Genomic DNA, 23,969 nt, shown 5'->3' on the forward strand with positions numbered 1-23,969 from the left:
GAGCATCATAGAATGCCAATTTAAAAGAAGAAAGTCTTCTTGCATTGAGGGAGTACTTGAGTGGAGGCCCAATGTCCTTCTGCTACCTTAATACTAAACCTATAAATATATGCACATAGATCTATTTCCCCATCCTCATACATAAATATATTTGCATATGTACATGTCTTTATCTAGACCTCTATAAATTCCCTTTGCCTCCCAGCTCTTTCCTCTATTTCCCTTGACTTTCCTCCTGTTCCACTATCATGCTCAGTCCCCACCAGGGTTTCAGCAATTCCTCTTGGTTATATTACCCTTGATCATGCCCTGCCAGGCCTCCCACACCCTCCTCACCACCAATTTGGATCACTTGTTGTTCCCTTGTCCCTGGGTTTGTTAACACCACTTCCTTTCCCTCCTCCCCCTCTCCCATGTCCCCCAGGAACTGTCGGTCCATCCTTGTTCTTCCACAGTTTAAAGAGGTCTTGTGTAGCAGATTTGCCCAATCGAAGACATTATTAGGTTTCTTGACTGCTGCTTCCATGAGCATTGATTGTGGATCCACATAAAATGTAACCCTTGACAAACTCAGTTTTGACCCATTTACTGTGATGTTGTCTATGGGCAGGTTTCCATGCTCTTTTTTCATGTTGCAATAATCATGAAGGTCACATGTGGAGGTGACAGGGTAGGGTTGTGAAGACTTTAGTTTTCTTTACACTGAGTTGAATTCCACACTGAAGGATGCGGTGTTTGATTTTCATCAGCAAGTGCTTCAAGTCCTTGCTTTCAGCAAGTAAGGTTGTTAACAGACCTTCCTCTAATCCTAATGACAAGTTTTTCTTTATATAATCCAGTTTATTGGATTATTTACTCAACATACAGGTTGAACAAATATGGTAAAACGCTACAACCTTGACACACACTTAAAAATTTTTTTAAAATCACTCAGCGGTTCCTTGTTCTGTTTTTGGTCTATGTGCAGGTTCCACATGAACACAATTGAGTGTTCTAGAATTCGCCATTCTTTGCAATTTTATCCATACTTTGTTATTATCTACATGGTTGAATGTCTTGCATACTCAGTAAAGCACAAACAAGATGATGTGGTAGTTACACAATTTCATGTCAACTTGATAAAAGAATGAGGGGGAGGAGTCTAGCCTGTCAGTCAGGTCACAGCCTGAGGATCCCTGCTTGTGGGCGTGGCCTTCTCATAAGGATTCTGGGAGCTTTCTTTCTCTTGATTCAGCCATCATAGGAGATTGGCCACTCTCTCACTCTCACTTTCTGCTTCATCTTCCTCTTGATAAGCCACATGGAGCCATGCTGATGGCAGCCAGAACCCTAGAGATGCACCCACCGCCATTGGATCCACAGGGCTTTCCACTGGCCTATGGTCATCCTGCATTCATCATTATTGCATGTGCTGTGTAAATCTGAAGAGGAATTCATGGGCTAATATCAGGCATATGGGCTAATATTGAACTTAAGGATTTGATCTGGACTGGGCTGGGATGTTTTCTTAATATACAATTTAGCTCTCTCTTTGATATAAAGCTCTCTCTTCTGCCTATATGAGTGTCTCTAGATTTGTTTCTCTAGCCAACCCAGACTAACACAAAGAGTACGACTAGCTTATGTTAAAGACCAGGATAGGTCAGGGGAAGACCTACCCCTATGTTTCAGGCAGGGTCTCAGCCTGCTTCTGCCCCCTGTGACCTCAATATGTGACCTTCATGGTTATTGCAGTGTGAAAAAAAGCGTATGGAAACCTGCCCGGAACTGACTGGTTGCACAGCCCCATCAAACAGCAGGGGGCCTGAGAGATGTGAGGGAGCTTTCAGGTATATTGTGTGTGGTAAATAGAATTTCTGTATCTGGGATCAATAGCAGTAACATGGGTGAAGGGAGACAGTGAGTAGAGTTAGATATGAAAGTAATAATAATTTATCAGGGGTCCAAGAGAGTGGGAGGGTGGGGTAGGGAGGGTAAAAAGAAGAGCTGATACCACGGGCTTAAACAAAAAGAAAATATTTTGAAAACGATGATGGCAACATATGTACAAATGTGCTTGACACAATGTGTGGATGGATTGTTAGAAGAGCTGTAAGAGCCCCAAATAAAATGATTTATTAAAATAAAAATAATAAAATAAAAAGTTAAAAAAGAATGCATTCGAATTCACTCCATTAGACTACATTTAATTTATTCAAATTCAACTCTGCACATTCAAGCCCAAATGTGACTTTATTTTTTTAAAATTTTTTACAATGTCCATACCATGCAGAAGAGAGAACATGATTATTTTCATCTCAATTTGCAAGGATCTCATATATTTTATCCCATGCTTATAACTGCTCATATCACTAACAGACAATAGTAGCAAATCAATAGGAAACCAAATGTGACTTTAATATTTAAAAGATGTTTATTTTTGGAACATCCCTGGTCCCTAACTCAAGCCAACAACTTTTTTAGCACTTAGTAAACAATAGTCTATTCCAGCATTGGGAAGACAGCTGGCTGTGTTGGGCTTCTAGATCTGACTACTGTGCTTAATAGGTTATTTATCGGATTTTCAGGGATAACTTTGACAACATGTAATTTTTGCCTTGTGCATTGTGGTAGCCTGCCTTCAAAATGCCTCCCAAGAAGTCCCACCTTCTGCTATTCACACCCTTGTGTGGGCCCCTCCCACATTACCCCAGCAGAATATACAGAATCGATATTATGTCATTTTAGAGACATGGTTCTGTTTTGGTTGTTTTCTCCCTCTCCCTCTGCTTTTCTTTAACTTGTCCCTTTCTCTGGGTGAAGCCTGCTGCCACCTCATGAAAAGTCTTGTCAAATTGCCCTCAGGCTTCAGGTCAACAGCCATACGGATGAGCTGGGAGCGGATCCTGGACCCAAGGGCTCTGTGTGCTACAGTCCTGGCTGCCACCTGGACGGAAGCCTGTGAGAGATCCAGAGCCAGAGGTAACCGGATGAACTCTTCTTGATTCCTGACGCACAGAATATGAGGTAGTAAACGTTAGTTGTGTTCTATCACTCCATTATGAGGCAGTTATGCAGCATCCATTTCCCTTGCTGACTTTGAGGAAGTGAGGTGCCAGGTTGGAGTAAACCACTTGACAACTCCGAGTGGCCTCTGAAACCCGAGGACAGCCGTTTGCTGACAGCCAGCAAGGAGATGAGGCCATCAGTCCTCCAAGAGCAAGGAACTGAATTCTGACAACAGGCTGCGTGAACTGGGAAGATCTTGCCCTACTCAGGTGTTCAGAACCAACACTTGGCTGCAAACTAGCAGAAGACCCAGCTAAGCTCGGCCTGACTCCTGACCCAGAGAAACCGTGAAATCATAGGCGTGCTGAGCTTTGAGCTGCTAAGTCTGTGTCAACATTGTTATGCATAAGAGCTACTTAAATAAAGTGTTGAAGAGCAAAGATGCCATTTTGAGAACTAACGTGTGCCAGACCCAAGCCATGGTATTTTCAATCAGCTCATATGCACGAGAAAGCTGCACAATGAATAAGGAAAACCAAAGAAGCATTGATGCATTTGAATTCTGGTATTGGTGAAGAGTATTGAAAATACTGTAAGACTGCCTCTGTGAGTCCGGGTTGACCAGAGAAATGTGTGTGTGAAGAGAGCTTTATGTCAAAGAGTAGGTGTGTATTAAGAAAACATCCTGGCCCAGTCCAGATCAAGTCCCTAAGTCTGATATTAGCCCTTGAATTCCTCTTCAGACTCACGCAATACATGCAACGATGCTGAATGCAGGAAGAGCTTAGGCCGGTGGGTGGGAAGTCCTGTGGGTCCAGTGGTGGTAGCAGTATCTCCAAGGCTCTGGCTGCCAGCACATGGCTCCATGTGGCTTTCTCATCAGGAATATAAAACAGACAGTGTGTCCTGCCTCCAGGGAGGAAAAAGCTCCCAGAATTCTCATGAGAAGGCCATGCCACAAGGAGGGAATCAGGATTGACAGGCTAGCCTCCACCCCTTTGATCAAGTTGACAGGAGATTATGTAACTGTCACACTGCTCAAAGAGAGGGTCTGTATGAGTCATCATAGAGTGAGCTTGGTTATCTGCTTCTGCTGGGAGAAAGAACAAATCTGTTTTGAAGAAAGCAAAGACAGAATGTTCCTTAGAAACCTCTGTTTAAGGTGTGAAAGGGGTGCCAATCTCAAGTATAATTTAAGGAGAACATTTAGTAAGTCTTCAAAGGCACACAGATACAGCGCATCATCTCGATGAGGTAAGCTATTAGTGTGAGGTCAAAATGGTATCTGAGGCTTCCCAGTGCTGTTAAATAAGTCACGGAACAGAGGAGTCTCTCCCAAATTCATGATTGGAGGCAGATCAATCCATCACAGTTACAGGGAGGACTACAGGATCAGAAATAGGCTCATGATTAGGAAACGTACATTATGCTAGCCAGAAGGGCTTACAAGATTGGTCCAGGGTCTTCTGACTACAACAGTCAAGGCAAGATGGATAGGGCATGACTCATGACTATTCCACCCTCTGTACTGTCCTCAGTCTGGTGACCTCCATCAAGGACATACCCAGGAGAGCCCCTAAGAGAGATTGCCCCTCCCTGGACTGGCTCAAGAGAGGTAGAAATAATCTAATTTCAAGGTACTTTGCCTGAGGGCAAAATTATTCACATCCTTGGTTAATGTTCAAACAGGATTCAATGGAGGCTTCATCTCCCTCCGTAGGGAGTGTGCAAATGGATTTGGGGTTGTTACTGCCTTCCATAGCAGCCAGCATGTTCAGCATTTAAGCTCGAATACACCTCACAGCACAGCTCTCCTTTCCACGACTCAGTCTCTCTCTCACATGGGACCTGCTGGGCCCTCCCTGTACAACTCTGCCCGCTGCCTCCGTTGCTGACCAGCTCTGATATGCATCAGCCCCACCACTTCCATGAGGTGACAGTGAAGACAGTTTCTCAATCTGAGCACCATGGACAATTGGCATTTGGGGCCCGAGCTGTCCTGTAGCGTGCCTGGCACCATCCCTAACATCAACCTTCTAGATCTCCAGGCTTTGCCAAATGTCTCTGGAGCAAGAGTGGGAGCCAAATCGATTACCCTGCTTGAAAACCACGGTTTTGCATTGACTTTGCTTTTCTCTTCTCAGTCTTTGTTTGTATTGTGGCTTAGCCTTCTGAGAGTGAACTGTTTGTCTCTATAAATTCATTCCAGGGTGAGAATCCCCCTTAGTGTCGATTGCATCCATCCCGCAAGTTAGGTGCCCATTGGGGTGTGAATGAAACAGACCGTCAGTCACACCCATTGTTCAGCAATCTGACATGGTTGATGAAAGACAGTGTGATACTGTCTGCCTCCTGTGTATAAAGCAATCTGCTAGGAGCTGGTGGGATGGAGGGATCTGTGTTGGAAGGAAGCTGCAAAGAAGACTGAAGAGGGGGTTTACAAGAAGACCCTCAAGGGCTCACATTCTAATTAAAGAGACCAAACCCATCCATTCCTGAAAAGATAATGCGCATTTTTGTTGACTTTGAGTTGGGATTACATATGACTTTTCTGGATGTTACAAATGGTTAAGTGTTTTCCCAGGGATATGAATCGATTGGAAAGATCATGGCGTGCATCAGGCACACCTCGGTCCTCAAAGTGACATCCTTGCCCTCTAACACTGTCGAGAGGTCTGTGCAGCAGACTCGTCCAATGCCAGCTGTCATGGGCATTGACTATGGATCCAAGCAAGACGAAACCCTTGGCGACTTCAATCTTTCCTCCATTTGCCACGGTGCTGCCTAGCGAGAGAATTGTGAGGACTGTCTTTTTTTACACTGAGTCACATTCTACGCTGCAGGCTGCAGTATTTGGTTTTAATCACAAGTGCTTCAAGTCTTTGCTTTCAGCAAACAAGAGTGTATCATCGCAAATTGCAAGTTGTTAATAAGCCTTCCTCAAAACACAAACAAAACAAACCTTCCTCCAAAACTGACGCCACGTTCTTCCCTATATAATCCAGCTTTATTATTTTTTTTTCCTTGTCCCGGCGCTTGAGGATAGAACCGGCGGATGGGCAGCCGCCGGCACCGAAGACATGACGCCGAGGGGACCGGAGTCCGCTCCCTGTGCCTCCGTACATAACGGGGACCGGGACTGCACGCCCGGCCCCCGCCAAGAAAAGGAGGGTTATAATCCAGCTTTAAAAAAAAATTATTTTCTCAAAAAAATTATTTTCTCTGCATTCAGATTTAATAAGTATGGTGAAAAAATACAACCCTGACATGCACCTTTCTTGCAGTATTTTAAACCATGCAGTATTCCCTTGTTCTGTTTGTATGATTTCCTCTTGTTCCACGTGTACAGGTTCTGCATGAACCCAATGAAATGTTCTGGAATTCCCATTATTTTCAATGTTATCCACAGTTTTTATGATACACACAGTCAAATGCCTTTACATAGTCAATGTAAATGAATAAACCATTCCCTGGCACTCTCAGCTCTCAGATAAGACCCATCTGGTGGCAGCAGTGATAGCCTTCATTCTGTATGCCCTTCTGGATCTCGTTTGAACTTCTGGCAGTTCCCTGGTGCTAAACTCCTGTAAGTGATTTTTAATTGTCTTCAGCAAAGTTTTACTTACGTGTGATAATTCCCACATTTCCTAGGATCATTTTCCTTGGAATAGGCACAAATATGGATCTCTTCCAGTTTGTTGGTCAGATACTTGTCTTCTGGTTTTCTTGGCACAGATGAGGAAGCACCCCAGGGGGTGATGCATCCACATCTTGGATCATCTCAGTGGGTATGCTGTCAGTTCGTAGAACCTTGTTTCCACCATTGCCTTCAGTGCGGCTTGGGCTGCTTCCTGCAGCAGGACGTGTTCTCGGTCATATGCTACTTCCTGAAATTGTTGAATGTTAACTAATTCTTTTTGGTATAGTGGCTGTGTATTCTTTTGAACTTCCTATATCATTCAAATTTTTGCCCATAGAATCCTTCAACATGACCACTCAAGGCTTGAGTTTTTCTTTCAAACCCACAAGCTGCTTCTCAGGAGTAAGATGACGGTATCTACTCCTGTAAGACGCACAGTCTCGGACATCAGATAGGGCACTTCTCTGCTGCAGCCTATGGTTGCTATGAGTCAGAATTGACTGGATGGCCGAGGGCTTTGGGTTTGGTTTTTCATCCTGAGAAATACTGAACATATTCTTTGCACAGACAGATAAATAATACATGTTAATTACTGGAGGAACCAGGATAGTGTCGTGGTTATGTGTTGGGCTGCTGACCATAAGATGAGCAGTTCAAACCCACCAGTAGCTTCCAGAGGAGAAAGAGGGAGCTTTCTACTCCCATAAAGAGTTATGGTCTCAGAAATTCACCAGGGTAGGTCTACCGTGTCCTATGACAGGGCCACTCCATGAGTCAGTTTTGATTCAATGGTGCTGAGTGGGTAATATTTATTATTACGATTACCATGTTTTAAGGCAATTAATATCTATCGAAAGGACTTGTAAGTCATAGCGATAAGGAGTCATTCTCAGTGAGTGTGAAAGGGCACAGTGCTGGTTCTCCCAGCTTGCTTCCTTGCCAGCAGCATCAGGACCGCTTGAGTGCTTGCTAGACATGACAATTCTCAGGCCCATCCCAGGCTGGTTGAATACAGTGCTCTGGGGATGAGCCCGGCAATCTCTGTGTTAACGAGCTTTTCACGCGACGCTCCGAACGCCTCAAGTTTGAGAAATACTGGCATTCAGTTTTCCAGATTTAACCCCTATTTGTTCCTTTTATTAAAAAAAATCATTTTATAGGGGGCTCGTACAACTCTTATCACCATCCATCCATCCACTTTTTAATTGCCATTTAAATTTATGTCATGTAGTAAACATGACATTATTTTTAAAAATAAATCATTTATTGGAGACTCATACAGCTCTTATCACAATCCATACATGCATCCACGTGTGAAGCACATTTGTACATTTGTTGTCATCATCATTTTCAAAACATTTTCTTTCTATTTGAGCCCTTGGTATCAGCTCCTCATTTCCCCTCTTCCTCCCTGACCCTCCCTCCTTCTCTCACAAACCCTTGATAAGTTATAAATTATTTTTTGTTATATCTTACACTGACCAATGCCTCCTTTCACCCACTTTTCTGTTGTCCATCCCTCTGGGAGGGGATTATACGTAGATCATTTGGATTAGTTCCCTCTTTCTCCCCCCACCTTCCCCTTCCCCTCCTGGTATGGCTACTCTCAATATTGGTCCTGAGGGGTTTAGCTGTCCCAGACTCCCTGTGTTTCCAGCTCTTCTCTGTACCGTGTATATGCTCTGGTCTATCCAGACTTGTAAGGTAGATTTGGAGTCATGATAGGAGTGGGGGGGGGGGAAGCATTAAAGAACTAGAGGAAAGTTGTATGTTTCATTGGTGCTATCCTGCACCCTGACTGGCTCGTCTCTTCCTTGTGACCCTTCTGTAAGGGGATGTTCAGTTGCATACAGATGGGCTTTGGGTCTCTACTATGCACTCCCCCTCATTCACATTGATGATTTTTTGTTCTGAATCTTTGATGCCTGATACTTGATCCCATAGACACCTCGTGATCACACAGGCTGGTGTGCTTCTCCCATGTGGGCTTTGTTGCTTTTCAGTTAGATGGCCGCTTGTTTATCTTCAAGCCTTTAAGACCCCAGATGCTATATCTTTTGATAGCTGGGCACCATCAGCTTTCTTCACCGCATTTGCTTATGCACCCACTTTGTCTTCAGCGATCATGTCTGGAAGGTGAGCATCATGGAATGCCAGGTTAATAGAACAAAGTGTTCTTGTATTGAGTAAGTACTTGAGTAGAAGCCTAATGTCCATGTGCCACTTAATACTAAACCTATAAACATATGTACATAGATCTATTTTCCCATCTTCATATATAAATATATTTACATATGTACATGCCTGTATTTAGACCTCTATAAATGCCCTTTGCCTACTAGTTCTTTCCTCTATTTCCTTTTACTTTCCTCTTGTCCCACGATCATACTCAGCCTTCATTTGGGTTTCAGTAATTCCTCTCAGTTACATTGCCCCTGATCAAGCCCTACCAGGCCTCCTACATCCTCCTCACCACTGATATTTAGATCACCTGTTTTCTTGCTTCCCCAGAGACAATTGCCTATGAAACTGGATAACTTTTAAATGTGAGTTGCCTCAAAATCTCCCTGACTATACCAATATACTTGCTGTTTAGTGCAGTTTTAGGGGAAACTTTTTTTTTTCATTAGCTTCCAGTTCTGTTCAACACAGAAAAATTAGCTGTGCTCAGGTGGGAGCTGTTCAGTAATGTGCTGGTAATCAACAGATTAGTTAATCAGCCATGATTTATTAATGATGAATTAATTACACCTGATTGTGCAGTTCTGCTGGCTAAATGGAGCTTTAAAGGAGTTATTTTATTAATCATCACGATGCTAATTGCAGACACTTACAGAAGGATCACTAATTAAACATGCAACCATATGCAGAACAAGTTGGGCTGCTGAGAACTGCAAGAATAAAAAATATTCATTTTTAGGGGAATCAAAGCAAAACATATTTTAATGAAATGTTAGGGAGTTGACTTGTGGTGTATTGAATGTGAATTGATATTGTCATCTTTTCTAGCAGAAATTGATCCCTACACTAAAAAGCGTATCACCCTCCAATGAGATTTCTTTAAAGCGGAAGTGGTCTTCCCTCCGGAGTCCCTGAGGAGTGCAAATGGTAGACATACTTGGCTGCTTACTGGGAGGTTGAAGTTTCAAGTTTACCCAGAGGCACCTTAGAGCCAGAATTAACTTACAAGCAACTGTTATTTTGGTTCACGGTCTTTCTAATGGTATTTCCTGTATTACAAGGAAATTGGGCCCATAGAACAGAGGCCACCTATAGATGTTAGGACTTATGAGGGAGAAACTCAAAATCACACATCAGATAGTGATACCAGAGGATCAGGTGAATGGGAGATGGTGAGCTCGTGGAGGCTAGGAAAACATTTCTGTGTGGAATTATGAGAAGAGTATTTCTAGCCTTATGTTAGGCGTTGTTGGAGAAGAGAAGTCAGGTAGCTAAGTTAAAAAGGCATAAGACAAGCTCAGAAAGAGTTAAATAACTGGGCGAGTGTTTTAGATATTTAGGTTAAGGTAGATTAAAGGCATTTTGGGATTTAAAAAAATTTATATAGCACCTTGAGGTCCTGTTTGGGAAACCCTTACTGTGAACAATCTAAGGAGGTAATTCCCAATGCACCCTGGAAGCCAATGCAGCCAGATGGCACTTCTCTCTGCAAATCAGGGAGTGGGCATGCAACTCAAGCTGAACCAAATATGAGACTATCTCCTGGGAATTCAGATCCTGAAGAGGGGAAGAAGTACGTGCAGCCTGGCCATTGGAATGGTAGCTCCACAGAAGACTGTGTTAACCTGAGTAGACTAGAGGGACAAATCCAGATGCACGCAAATATGTGTATAAGAAAGAGGTTTATATACAAGAGCAATTGAATGTTGAGAAAACATCCCAGCCCAGTCCAGGTCAAGTCCATAAGTTCAATATTAGCCCATATGTCCAATATCAATCTGTAAAGTCCTCTTCAGACTCACAAAATACATGCAGTGACACCGAATACAGAAAGATCACAGGCCAGTGGGTGCAAAGCCTTGTGGCTCCAGTGGTGGTAGAAGCATTTCAGTGCTGGCAGGGGTCTCCACGTGGCTCCTCCAGTTCCCAGGGCACAGGGTCTATCAGCCTAGTGCCATGTGTCTTGTCAGTAGAGCATCTCTCAGGGAGTGAGCAGACAGAGAGAATGTCTCCAGTCTCCAAGGAGGAAAGACAGGAGTTCCCAGAATTCTCAGGAGAAGGCCATGACCACCAGAGGCCTCATTTTCTATACAGGGATCGACAGACTAGACTCCACCCCTTCACTCTTAATCCTCAAAGTGACACCAGATTATGTAACTACCACAAAGACCAAAGATTCTAAGAGCTGGAGAGGCTGGTTAGAGTAACGACTGCAGGAACAAGGTTTATTTTGGTCTAAATAAAACACAATCACATGCATATAGCATGAGCACATGATACATGTGTGATGGTGAGGGTGAGGGGATGGCAAACATCAAGACCACTTAATATTTTCCCATTTAAAACTCCTCTCCCTCTCCGTTGGTCTGCACAAGGCCAGGTGTTTTCCTCTGCCAATCACACTCTCGTATTCCCTGGTCTGTTCATTGGTTTAGGAATGAGCATGTGATACAACGGGGGCAATAAGACAATGCAGATAAGTTTTCAATTCCAGAGCAAGTGAGGCTAGAGGACTTGTCTGGGAAGAGACTAGCATTCATAAGTTTGCTTACGTCCCCTATATTCACCAAGATACCGTTCCTTCGGTGTCCTCAAATAGAGACTCTGTTTTATATTCTCTAAGGGAAAAAAAAGTCCAATTCCCCATCCCCACCCCAAGTCGGAAGAGGGAGTTTCTTACTATGTGAAACTGGGCACATAGATATTATCTGTATATGGGTGCATGTGTATGTTGTGTTTCTAGCACCCAGAATGAATGGGTGCTGGATAGAATGTTTCTATGGGCCTGGAAGTTTCCCCATGCCCTTTCTCGGTAAACAAACAGCCTTTTCCCTCATTCTCTAAGAGATACTGAGAGAGTCAGTAATCTGAGACTTCTACCATGTTGAGCTTTTATACCTGGAATTATATGCAGTTAGGTGTGTGGTTTCTTTCTTTCAACATAATTGTGTTAGTCTGGGTTTACTAGAGAAACAAATTCATAGACACTCATGTGTAGAAGAAAGAGCTTTATATAAAGAGTAATTCTATATTAAGAAAACATCCCAGCCCAGTCCAGATCAAGTCCTTAAGTCTGATATCAGCCCATATGTCTGATACCAGTCTATAAATTCCTCTTGCAACACATGCAATGACACCGAATGCAGGAAGATCACAGGCCAGTGGGTGGACAGTCTTGTGGATCCAGTGGTGGTGGATGATTCTCAGCGCTGACGTGGGTCTCCATGTGGCTCCTCCAGCTCCAGGGCTCTAGCTTCATCATCGTAGCACCACGTGACTTGTCAACAGGAATGTCTCACAGGGAGAGAGTGTATCTGTTGCACCTTCAAATGAGGTCATCAAGATGCAACTTGATTGACACCCCTTCCTCGAGTTGACAGATTATGTTAATGTTTCTTTTATTCAACACAATGTTCTTGAGATTTACATAAGTTGTTGAATTCACTTTTTTTTTTAATTGCTGCAGCATGTTCAGACTCAGAGCGACCCTATATACAACAGAACGAAACACTGCCTGGTCCTATGCCATCCTCACGATCTTTATTTCAGCTCATTGCGCCAGCAGTTATTATCAGTCCATTTCATGGAGAGCCTCCCTCTTTTTCACTGGCCCTCTATTTTATCAAGCATGATGTTTTTCTCCAGGAAATGATCCCTTCTGACTTCTAGGAGCATTCTGACTGGACTTCTTCCTTCTTCAAGAAGGCCATGGTATAGTTAGTATTCTTCACCAATATCACAATCCAGATGTATCCATTATTCTTTGATCTTCCTCATTCATTGTCCAGCTTTTGAAGGCATATATGGCAATTGAAAATACCTTGGCTTGGGTCATCTTCAGTTTTCAGAGTGGCATCTTGGATTGTTTTTTTCTTGTTTTGTTTTTAACACTTTAAAGAGATCTTTTGCAGGAGATTTGCCCACTGCAAGGCTTCACTTGACACTTTGACTGCGGCTTCCATGAAGGTTGACTACGGAGCCAATTAAAATGAGATGTCAAACGATTGGGATCTTTCCTTTGTTTAGCACAGTGTTGCTTGTTAGTGGTGAAGATTCTTGTTTACGTTGGCGTACAATCCATACTGAAGGCTGTAGTTTTTTATCTTCATTAGTAAATACTCAAGTACACTTGAAGTGCTTCAACTGTCCCTAGGGACTCTACTCTCAGACTGTGATCTACTCTCAGTAAAGATTTCAACCTAGAAAGCCGTGTGGGCAGTTCTACTTCATCACCTGGGATCACTATGAGTCAAAAGACATTCTCGGCCCTTAACAACCACAAGAGAGGAAGACGGATTCCAGGCCAGGGTGCCACCACCCTGACCTCACCTCTTACTGCTGCCCCCTCTCTAGGCTGTTGCTCTCCTTCCACTTCCCAAGCTCACTTCCTCCTTCTGGGGCTTATTAAGTGGTTGCTCCCTCCGCGTACAATGCAGTTTTTCCAGATTATCCCTGGCCAATTCCATTGTGTTATTCAGCTTCCAGTGCATTTGCTGTTTCATACTCTTAGTGTGTTTGGAAACTCCAGGAATTCAGGGACTCCCACAGCACTGCTCCTGGCTGGATCCCCAGCACATAGAATTGTGGCTGGTATATAGTAGATGCTCAAGAAATACTGCTTAAAGGAAGGGAACGAAGGGTAGGTGGAGGGACGCCCCTTACAAGGGGAGGTGAGACACTGCTCCCTCCCAGCACAGCTCTTCTTCCTCCTGGTCATGGGCCCTTTTGGGGGGCAATCATGTCCTACAAAGGAGTGACGTCAGACCTGCTGCTTTTGTGTCTGCTCCGAAATTGCGGTGCCCGCTGTTTTGCAGTGAGCAGGTGGCTCGCTTCCCCAAAGGGTGGCTCTCATTACAATCCCGGTTTCAGGCAGTCCCTGAGTCAGCACTGCGTAAAAGCTCAGAGGCCTCACTGGCCCAGGCCAGCCGCTGCTGTCAACTCCCTGCCCCCAGGGGAAGAGGCTCTGTTTCTTTTAGTTGGGGTTGCTTTTTCTGTTTCCATGGGCAATTTTAGCAGTGTCGCTGAACAAGTTATTCGAAACGTCCAGCTACCGGCTTTTTCGATTCTAAAGCTGTGTCCCATCTCTCATCACTACTATTTTTTGACTCTTATTCTCCTGACTGTTCACCTGGGAAGCCCCCCATCCCCCCAGTTGCCATTGGGTTGACTGTGTCTCATGGATGGCAACTCCGTGTGTGTTAGAGTGGAACCATGCTCCAGACGGCTATTGATGCCTGACTTTTTGCCAGGCCTTTCTTGACCCTCTAACCTTCAATGAGCTGCTGAGCAACGTAACGAGTAGCACTGCCCAGGAACTCCGACCTCCAATGACAGGGAGCAAAAGGATCATCTCATGTCTAACGGACACTTCTCCCACCACTCAGACACTCAGGCTTCTCTAAGTGGAAGCAAAAGTTGGTATTCATAGCACTAGTTCTCTTTTTTGTTCATTTGCTAATCACATGCCCACTTGTTTCATGGTTTCTTCCTTCGTGATTCAACAAAGAGTTATGATAGTTACTATGTCAGTTGTGGCGTGCCCGTTACCTGTTGGGCTTGAAAGAGTTACAGTTTCAGAAGCTCACAGGAGGCAGTTCTACCCCGTCCTATGGGGTCGCCATGAGTGGGAATCCACTTGACTGCAGCGAGTTTGTTATTCCTGCTGTTGTCAGGTGCCATGAAGGCGATTTTCAGTTCACAAGGACCCCTCGTGACAGCTTAGGACTGCCCCCAGTGGGCTTTCTGGAGGGGCCTCTGTCCGCGAGCAGGTCTCATCGTCTTTCTCCCTCGAGCCACTGGGCAGGTGTGAACTGCCAATCTTAACCACTACACCATAAAAACAAAACAAAACAAACTCACAGTCAGATTCCTACTCACAGCAACCTGAGAGAAGAGGGTAGAACGGCCTCTGTGGGCTCCTGAGACTGTCACTCTTTCAGGAGTTGAAGGCCTCATTTTGATCCCCAGGAGCGACTGGTGGTTTCAAATTGCTCTTGCAGTATTGCAGTCAGCAAACTGTGCAAAGCAGCCCCTTGCTTAACCCCTGCACCACCAGGACTCCTCTCAAGGCTCGAGTAACTGCGGATAGGAGCTGGTTTAGGCACCAGAAATAAAGTGCTGAACAAACTGCAAAACCCCTTACACTGATGAAACTGGCACTTGAAACCTGAATTGTTGATAATGTCTTATGAATTTAATTTCTTTCTCCTATCAGGTTGTAAGTTCTTTGAGGGCAGGAGCACATTTTTAGCTATCTGGGTCTTACAGGGGTGTTTCATAAATATGTGCTTGCACCTTGCTTCTTTACTCAGGCTGACTTTAAGCGGAATTGGTATCATCAGTGCAAAGAAATGAGCACTTTCAGGAGCCACTAAGTGCTTAGCAGGTGTTAGTTTTCTACCTCACAGCACCCTCTGTATACAGACGGTTATAATCTTCATTTTGTAGCCAAGGAAACAGACACACCAGTTAAACTGAGCTATAGAGCCGGCACGGGCATTTGAATCTCAGCTTCTCTCCAGAGGTCATGCAGTGTGCATGTGTTAGTCTGGGTACATTAGAGAAACTAATCCAAAGAAACTCATATGTATAAGAGAGAGTTAGATATAAAGGGTAAGTGCACACCGAGAAAGCATCCCCACCCAGTGCTGCCCAAACCCATAGTGCCAACACCAATCCACAAGTCTTCCTCAATCTTACAAAACACACACTATGATGCCGATTGCAGGAGGAAAGCCAAATCAGTGCTCATGTAAGCATCTCAGCGCTGGCAGGGACCTCCATGTAGCTGCTCCAGCACCCAGGGCTACATAGGGTATGTCCATGTGGCTTCTCCTCAGGATGTCTTGCAGGAAGGGAACCTTTCAAGCTAAAGCAGTGAACTGGCTAAAGCAGCTGCACCCTGGTCCGACTATCAGAAAGTAAGAGACCTGAGAACTAGAAAAACGAGGCTCACTGAGCCATTTATCTCTCTGCCCTTCAATTAATCTCACATGTGTTTATCGGCCAGGTTGTCACAATAAACCTTAACAATCTCACTGCACTTTCCAGAAGAGCTTGATGGGAGGGACAGGGCCTCACCACCAGACCCCTAATGCATAGAACAGTGTCTGGCACACAGTAGATGCTCACTAAAAGTGCTGAGCCTTGTGAGCAACCCCTGTGTGGGTCCCAGCCCTGTCCAGCCCTGCTGTGTAGTGGGCTCTAGGCCTGTGACCTGCAGGGAAGGTTTCCATGAAGCCCCTTCATCTACTCACTAAGACAAACAACAACAAAAAACCTTCATTGCAATCTAGTCCAGCGGTTCTCAACCTGTAGGTTGCGACCCCTTTGGGGGGCGAACCACCCTTTCACAGGGGTCGCCTAAGACCATCAGAAAACACCTATTTCCCATGGTCTTAGGAACCGAGACACTCACTGCTCCTCTATCCATCTCCAGGTGGGTTCGCCCATGTGCAGATACGCCCACAGACAAGTACCCGGCGTAAAGACTGTTACCCATGCCTCACCATGCTTCAAGACAAAATTTAATTTATTTGTCATTAGAAATAAATATTTCACAATCTAAAATTACATATTTTTGTGATGAATCACTATGCTCTAATTATGTTCAATTTGTAGCAATGAAAATACATCCTGCTGATCAGATATGTACATGATGATTCCTAACAGCAGCAACATTACAGTGGTGAAGTAGCAAGGAAAATAACGTTCTGGTTGGGGTCACCACCGCCTGAGGAACTGTACGAAAGCGTCGCGGCCTGAGGAAGGTTGAGAACCCCTGCTCTAGATAATTCTGACTCATAGATCCCTATGGGGCAGAACTCTCCCTGCGGGGTTCTAAGACTGTGAACCTTTTAGAGGCAAAGTGACTGGTGGTTTCAAACTGCCCAGTGTGTGGTTAGGAGCGCAAGCTGTAACCTTTGCTGCCACTAGGGCTTAAAATTACCCGCTAGTGGTTGAGGATTAGTCTCTAGCTCTGAGTTTGGAGTCTGAGGAGCCTAAAGACCTGTGGGCCTCACCTTTCCACTTTGGAATGCCCCACGCCCACCCTCACCCCCCCAAGTGAACGCCCTCCTCACCAGGTTTCTAAAGACCTGCTCTGGAAGACATTCTGGTCATTCTTTTGGGTCCAAAGGCTCTCTTTTAAACTTACCTGTGAGTCTGCAAGCTCTCAAGGAGCTGCCGTGGGAATGGAGAAGCTGGGAGCAGCATACTGGGCCTGCAAGAGCCCCCGGGGCGCGGGCAGCTGTGATGGCAATGGTTGGGGCTCACAACTGACTGGGCAGCCAGGCAGGACTAGAGGGCCGAGCAAGCTAAGTGAAAGCACAGGAGCGGGACAGTCAGAGTTCAAGTTCAAGATGTTTGAGCTACTGGTGAAACCCCTAGACCAGCAGTTCTCAACCTTCCTCAGGCCGCGACCCTTTCATACAGTGCCTAATGTGGTGGTGACCCCCCAACCATACATTATTTTAGTTGCTACTTCATCACTGTCATTTTGCTACTGTTATGAATTGGGAGACCCCTGTGAAAGGGTGGTTTGACCCCCAAAAGAGTCACCACCCACAGGTTGAGAACCGCTGCCTTAGACCAATTTCGTCTATTCCAGGGGTCAGCAACTGCGGCTCGCTAGCCACATGCTGCTCTTTCAGTACGTACACGTGGCTCTGAAGTTGTTATTGTTGTTAGGTGCCACTGAGTCGACTCTGATCCATAGTGACCCTGTGCGCAACAGACTGCAACACCGCACGGTCCTGCACCATCCTCACAATTGTTTCTGTGTCTGAGCCCATGGACGCAGCCGCTCTTTTTCTGCCCCTCCACTTTACCAGGTACGACGTGAGGTCCTTTTCCAGGGACAGCCTCTCCAAAGTCTGTAAGCAGGAGTCTTGCCATGCTTGCCTCTAAGGAGCGCTCTGGCCTTATTTTTTCCCAACACAAGTCAGTTTGTCCTTTTGGCAGTCCAGGGTACTTTCCAGCACCACGATTCAAATGCATTAATTCTTCAGTCTTCCTTGTTCAGTGTCCGACTCTCACATGCATGCGAGGCGATGGAGAATGCTATGGCCGTGTGGCGGGGTCCTCAACGTACTGCCCTTGCTTTCGATGTTCTAACGAGGGCTCGTGCAGCAGACGTGCCTACTGCGATATACCCACACTGTTCTCCCTCCTTTGTTTAGGCTCTCAGTGTCTGAGAATGCCTTGAAAGCAGGCGCCTCCTTTCTCTGAAGTGGGAAGCCGAGTCCTTTGTTGTCTGTTCTTCTGTGTGAGGTCCAGTCCTACACCCGATGGGGTCTGAGGGGCAGGAGTGTGATTGAGGCGTAAACTAAAGAGACACGAGACAGGCAATGCCCAGACTTACCTCTTCCGACAGAGTGGAACCACAATGAGGGAACAATGCGTTCTCTCACGGCCCTAAAGAATGTGGAGCGTGCAAGCCAAGGTGAGCACATAGGTGACTGATGGGAAGGGGTGGCATCAACGGGATGCATGAGGGGCATGGGCTAGGGGGATACACGCAATAGGAAGGGGATGTACTGGGGACACACACGTGACAGGAAGGTACATGCATTACAAGATGGTTGGGTTCTAAAGTCAAGATGGCAGCCTAACCTTGGTCGTCTCTGGGCTGGCTTGACCTTAGGTGTCTTTGAACTCTTCTCCAGGGGAATTGTCTATGATCCCTATCAGAAAGGAGTGGGCCTTACTTAGGCTTAGATGATCTGACTGCTTTTGATGGCAGACAACCTTTAGGCAGATAGTAGCCTTCCAGCAGCTGACCTTCAGAATATAGTAAGTGACCATGTGTTTGCAAAGAGCACCTTAAAATTGGAATTTTTATGGGGGGGGGGACATTGCGGGGATTGCTTTTACTTAGGAGAATGTGACCGGAATGCCATCTCCCTCCAGGGGAGCCCCGGCCTCCCAGACCCCTCAGTGCATTAGCGTTGAGAGTTTGTCCACATGCACTCTCTTCCCGGTTCTGTTTCCCACAGACAAGTCTGGAAGCTCTGCTGAAACCTGTTCGCTTTGGTTGAGCCTGATGCCATTTGAAACGCCAGTGACAAACCTTCCAGCATCACAGCAACACACAAGCCGCCGCAGTATGACAAACTGACAGACAAGTGTGGGAGTCTGAAGGAAAATTCAAAAAAATTAAAGGCTATTATTACTCAGATATTGGTGATTTTATTTGTTTATAAAAAGCACACGTATGGTTCTGGAATAAGTTTGAAATCGTTGTGAGGGCCAGCATTGGGTCTTCCGTCTCCAAAGGTTGCTGACGTCTGCTCGATTCCATCACTCGCTGGTTGGTGCTCCATGCCTCTCTCTTCTATTACCCAAAACTTCCATCGTTGAATCCTGCCCATTAGTGTTTCATTCTCCTTCTGCAAACAGTGGCCCGGCATCCTCCCAGTTTGCGTCTGAGAGCCTGTGTAGTCCATACAGACCCGAAACCCCAATCACTGGAGGGTACACATCGCGGCAGACACATTGCTCTTCCCGAGCCTCTTTCACCCATCTAGAGGACATGGCTCACCAACCTGCTCTCGGTTTACGGACGGAGGCGGGATGGTGGGTGGAAAAGTCAGATCCCAGAAATGTTAGGGGTAGATGCACAGAGATAATACCGGATGTAACAGGTTATCGAGGATGTGGGAGGTGATGGGGGAGGTAAGGGCCAAGGGGGATTTGGGGAGCAAAAACTGAATCTGGGAGGGGGGAGCAGGCACTAGACCTGATTGTGATGATGTATATACAGCTCATTTTTAAAGCGATTTAATCATGGAAGTGCATGATATGTGAATACTACATCAAGAAAACCACACATACACACACACAATAAGAATGTTAATACAGCCAATGTACCAATGTCATTGAAAAATATGTATAGAAATTGTTTAATGGGACCTATTTTGATGTGTAAACTCTCACCAAAACACAATAAAAATATTTATATATTTTAAAAGAAATTTTAGGGGAAAAGAGAGCCTGGTATTCAGAAGTTAAGGGGCATGTGGTATTTGGGTCATGTGACCTTGTCTGCGCAGATGACAAAATTCCTTTCTGTTTCTCTTGCATAGAGGGGCCACTTTACTTCCTTTGGCTAATAAAGTAGGACAAGGACCTGTAGGTTGGGCGACAACGGAGTTGCTCATTCAAGCCTTCTGTTTCTCTTCCTAGTTAACATGGCCATCTTGTTCATATTTGATGGGATTTATCATTGTCCTTAATATCACTTTAAATGCTATATATATATTGCTGTTGTTAGGTGCCATTGAGTCAGTTCTGACTGTTTTAGGGTGCCAGGTAGATTCCAAATCTCAAATATTATTTAAGGAGAACATGTTTTAAGTCTTAAAGGGACAACAAGACAAGAACAAAGATACACATCTGGAGGAGAGAGATCATTAGCACAAAGTAATAATGGCGTCCAAGGGTTTGCTCAGATTCAGGGATTTTAAAAGGACATGGAAAAACCAAACACCAAACTCATTGCCATTGAGTTGATGTCAACCCATAGGATCCCATAGGACAGGGTAGAACTGTCCCTGTGGGTTTCTGAGACATGGGAGGACAAAGGAAATGGTCACAAAAGCATGATTGGCAATAGCAGATCAATGCACCACAGCTGCAGGTGGTGCTTCCTACAGAAGCAGGAATGGGACCATGATAGGGACACATACATTATGTTAGACAGAAGAACATACAAGATTGATGCAGGACCCTCCAAGTAAGGCAGTCAGGGCATGACTCCTGACTATGTGACCTCCATACAGTAATCTCCATCGAGGACACATCCAGGCCAGCCCCTAAGGGAGATTGCCACTCCCTGGGCTGGCGAGAGGATGGTGGTGTGAATCCACTTTCCCATGCACTCTGCCTGAGAGCAAGGTTGCTCACATTCCTAGTCAATGGTCAGACGGAATTTAATGGACACTTAATCCATGTGGGGGATTCTGCACATGTATTTTGGGTTTTCACTGTTATTCATAAAACTCAGAAACCAAACTTACTGCCATCAGGTTGATGCTGACTCATAGTGAGTGGCCCTATAGGACAGGGTTGACCTCTCCCGGTGAGTTTCTGACACTGTAGCTGTTTACGGGAGTAGAAAGTCCCATCTTTCTCCCTTGGAGCATCTGGCGGTTTCTAACTTTGGGCCCTTTGGATGGCAGTCCAGGACGTAACCACTAAGCCCCCAGGACCCCTCTCCTGTTATCCGGAGTCTCTGTAAAGCCAGTGCGCAGAATTGGAGCTCCAGTACACAACTCAGAGCGACCCCCTGTTATGTTTGAATCTGTTGCTGCAAGTTGCATTAAATGTGCATTAATACTGTTAGGTAGCTAGCATGGGCCTGGGGCGGCCATTATGCATGCTCAGAGGTTCAGGCTTCGACCAGGAAGGGAGCTACACCTGGGTGGGCATGCACCTGGATTGGCCCACCTGAACCCGGGTGAATTCAATTCAGCCAATGGGGTCGACCAGTATTGCCGACCACGCCTCACAACGGTGCCCCTGAAAGGCCAGAGGTTTTGCTCTGGGCTCTCTCCCCCTGCCCCGCACCCTCCCGGTGGCTGCTACGTGATGTAGCACAGCCGGCCTGCGGTCCAGAGTCGTCAGGCTGCAAACCCGTAACTGTGTCGCAGGCTCTGTCTGGCTTGAGTTCCATTTACTGTAGAACCTGAGACTGCTCCTATTCTCTGTAAACCCACTGGGATCACAAATCGGGCTTCAGCGTGAATTCTTTCTTGAACGGAGCCAAGGACCGAGGTATAACTCTCCCCCAAGAGATCTAACAATACCACTGAGTTCTTTCAATACGGCTCCTCATTGCATCCTCTTAACAGCCCAGCGGAATAGGCGCGGTGACTGCTCCCGTTTACAACATCAGGAAAGTGAGGCTCCCAGAAGTTACGAACCTTGCTTCCAGATCCTTCTGCTGGTGAATGGCAGAGTCTGGATTTGCCTCACGCAAAGCAGACCCTCTTAACCACCTACAAAAACAACCTGGAGTCCGCCCACTGCACATAAGGGTTCAATACTGCTCCATCCGAGGAACTCTCAGACTGACTGATGAAGGTGTGGTAAGGCTTGGGGGCCTTACTTTTACAGCTGGTCTAGTGAAGCCCCCCAGCCACGGATAGATAGCCGTTAACGCGAGCTCCAACACTAGTGTCTGGTAAACAGACTCTTCCATTTATTGGTGGGCTGTGGGGACTCCACTGGAACAAGTCGGGGAGGACGGGTTGAACTCTGCCCTGTACATTAGGGGCTGTCAACGTGTGCAAATAACCGTGAAACTAAGCTCACCCAGGAGGGGCCATTGATTTCCAATTGGCATAGTTTGCCAGATGCTGTTTGGTCTCAGAATTGCCTTGACCTCTACTGGTGATGCTGCCTGCCCTTGGCTTTGCGGGGTGCGTTCCCAGCAGGGAAGGCTCCGGCACTAATGCTTGCTTAGTACTTGGGATGTAGGCGTGGTGGCTTCCCATATGTCGCCGAGGGGAAGCCGTCACACCAGCCTTCGGATTCACCCTCTTGCCCTATCCTGGGGCTAAAACTGCCTTTAAGAGATTACCGATGCCCCCACCCCCAACTAATTAACTAGGTAGCCTCCTGCTGCGTTAAGGGACCGAGGGCAGAAAAGCAGAAGACGCCTGATTTAACACCGTGCTGCATAGAACGCTCCCCAGCCAGCCCAGCAGCCACTGAAGTGTGCCTAAGGGGTCTCTAATGGGTCCTGGTGCTTCTCTGCCTGGGACCTGGAGTTCTGCTCATTCTCAGACTCCCCTACAGATCCAATTCCTGTAGTCCAAACATTTGTCCTAGGAGATTTTCACACTATTAAAAATATTATCTATTAATGAATACACCTTGCAATCCTTATTACACATCGAATCTTGTATTTAAACATCGAAATAAAAACTGGAATAAATCATTAGGCTGAAAAAAACAAAAGGTCTTTATTTCAATTTTTATGATGATTCTACCTCCTTACACACACACACACAGTTGACCTCGGGATTCAAAGTCTGCCTAAATTACCGGTGCTAAATTACCATGCAATTTGAAGTTTAGCTAGAAGTCAAAATGATCTTCAGAATGAAGGAAAAAAACTCTTAAATAAATTTTCAGGAGCTTAACCTACCAAATAAGTTTCCTGCTTTTAAAGGCTGACTGCTGGTTCCATTTTCAGTTTGCTGCAACTCATGTAGCAGGGAAGATGTCCTGAGGTGCAAAGAGGAAGATGGTCCTAATGGCGGGAAATTGAACTAAATTAAAATGATCCTAAGTCACAGCACAATTCAGCCTCTTTGTCACCAACTTTTGACATTCTAATTAGGGTAAATAGTTATGCAAATACAGCCAGCCACTCTTTCTCACTAGTTGGATAGCCCAGTGATTGTTGAAGTGAGGGCTGTTTCTGGCATAATTAAAGCTCTCCTAAAACTCTATTAGTAATTGGAGGGCAGCCTCCAAAGATGCCCTAATTTGTGCACAACTCGGTACAGCTGTCCTTTTGTCTTGTCCTCCACCAAGACGCCTTGAGTTTATGCATGAAGTGTAATAGACTGTGACAAGCAAGATGCTCTCAAGCCTCGGTCCACTGGAGTGGAGGGAAAGAGTCCGGAGCGCCCGGGCGTGCTCATGTGCTCATATGAGGAAAGGGGATTGCTGGGTGAATTCCAACATGGAGTGCACGCAGGACCTGAGACCTACCACTCCCCAGCTGGAAAGTGGCGTGCACTTGCAGCTAATTCGGGGGGTGGGGGTGGGGTGTTCGGGATTATAATCCAGGAGATTCCACAGTCACCCTAGTTGAAATCAGTGCTTTCCCTGCGAAGTCGTTCATTTCTAACTGCTTTGTCTCCGCTCGTGCACGTGTTCCATGATATGGTTTGAAATGTGGAACAAAAATTAAAAATGATTTAAAAAAGCCCAAGTGTACTGGCCAAAGAGAGACAGGTGGAACACCCTTAGCCACTCTTCAGATCTGGAACTAAACTCCTCTCTTCTCCTCCAGCCACTTCTGGCTCAGTTTTCAGTCCTTAAGGTGACCCATTCCCCTAGGAAGGTGTGCACGTCTTAAAAGAATCAACCATTCGAGATCAAAAGGGCAGCGTTTCAGGGGAGAGAGCATCAGAACCGACTGTAA

At 45.7% G+C, this 23,969-nt stretch overlaps 2 non-coding genes across 2 annotated transcripts; both read right to left on the reverse strand.

The window, feature by feature from the left end:
• Nucleotides 1-2,253: 2,253 nt before the first annotated feature.
• LOC142430074 (small nucleolar RNA SNORA20) lies at nucleotides 2,254-2,383 on the reverse strand. Its single transcript, XR_012780550.1, has one exon. It is a non-coding gene; the product is annotated as a small nucleolar RNA SNORA20 (small nucleolar RNA).
• A 3,627-nt stretch (nucleotides 2,384-6,010) lies between these two features.
• On the reverse strand, nucleotides 6,011-6,159 carry LOC142430061 (small nucleolar RNA SNORA57). The gene has a single exon (XR_012780540.1). It is a non-coding gene; the product is annotated as a small nucleolar RNA SNORA57 (small nucleolar RNA).
• Nucleotides 6,160-23,969: the final 17,810 nt, after the last annotated feature.

Source organism: Tenrec ecaudatus, chromosome 16 (genome assembly GCF_050624435.1).
Source record: "Tenrec ecaudatus isolate mTenEca1 chromosome 16, mTenEca1.hap1, whole genome shotgun sequence".
Taxonomy (NCBI): Eukaryota; Metazoa; Chordata; class Mammalia; order Afrosoricida; family Tenrecidae; genus Tenrec; species Tenrec ecaudatus.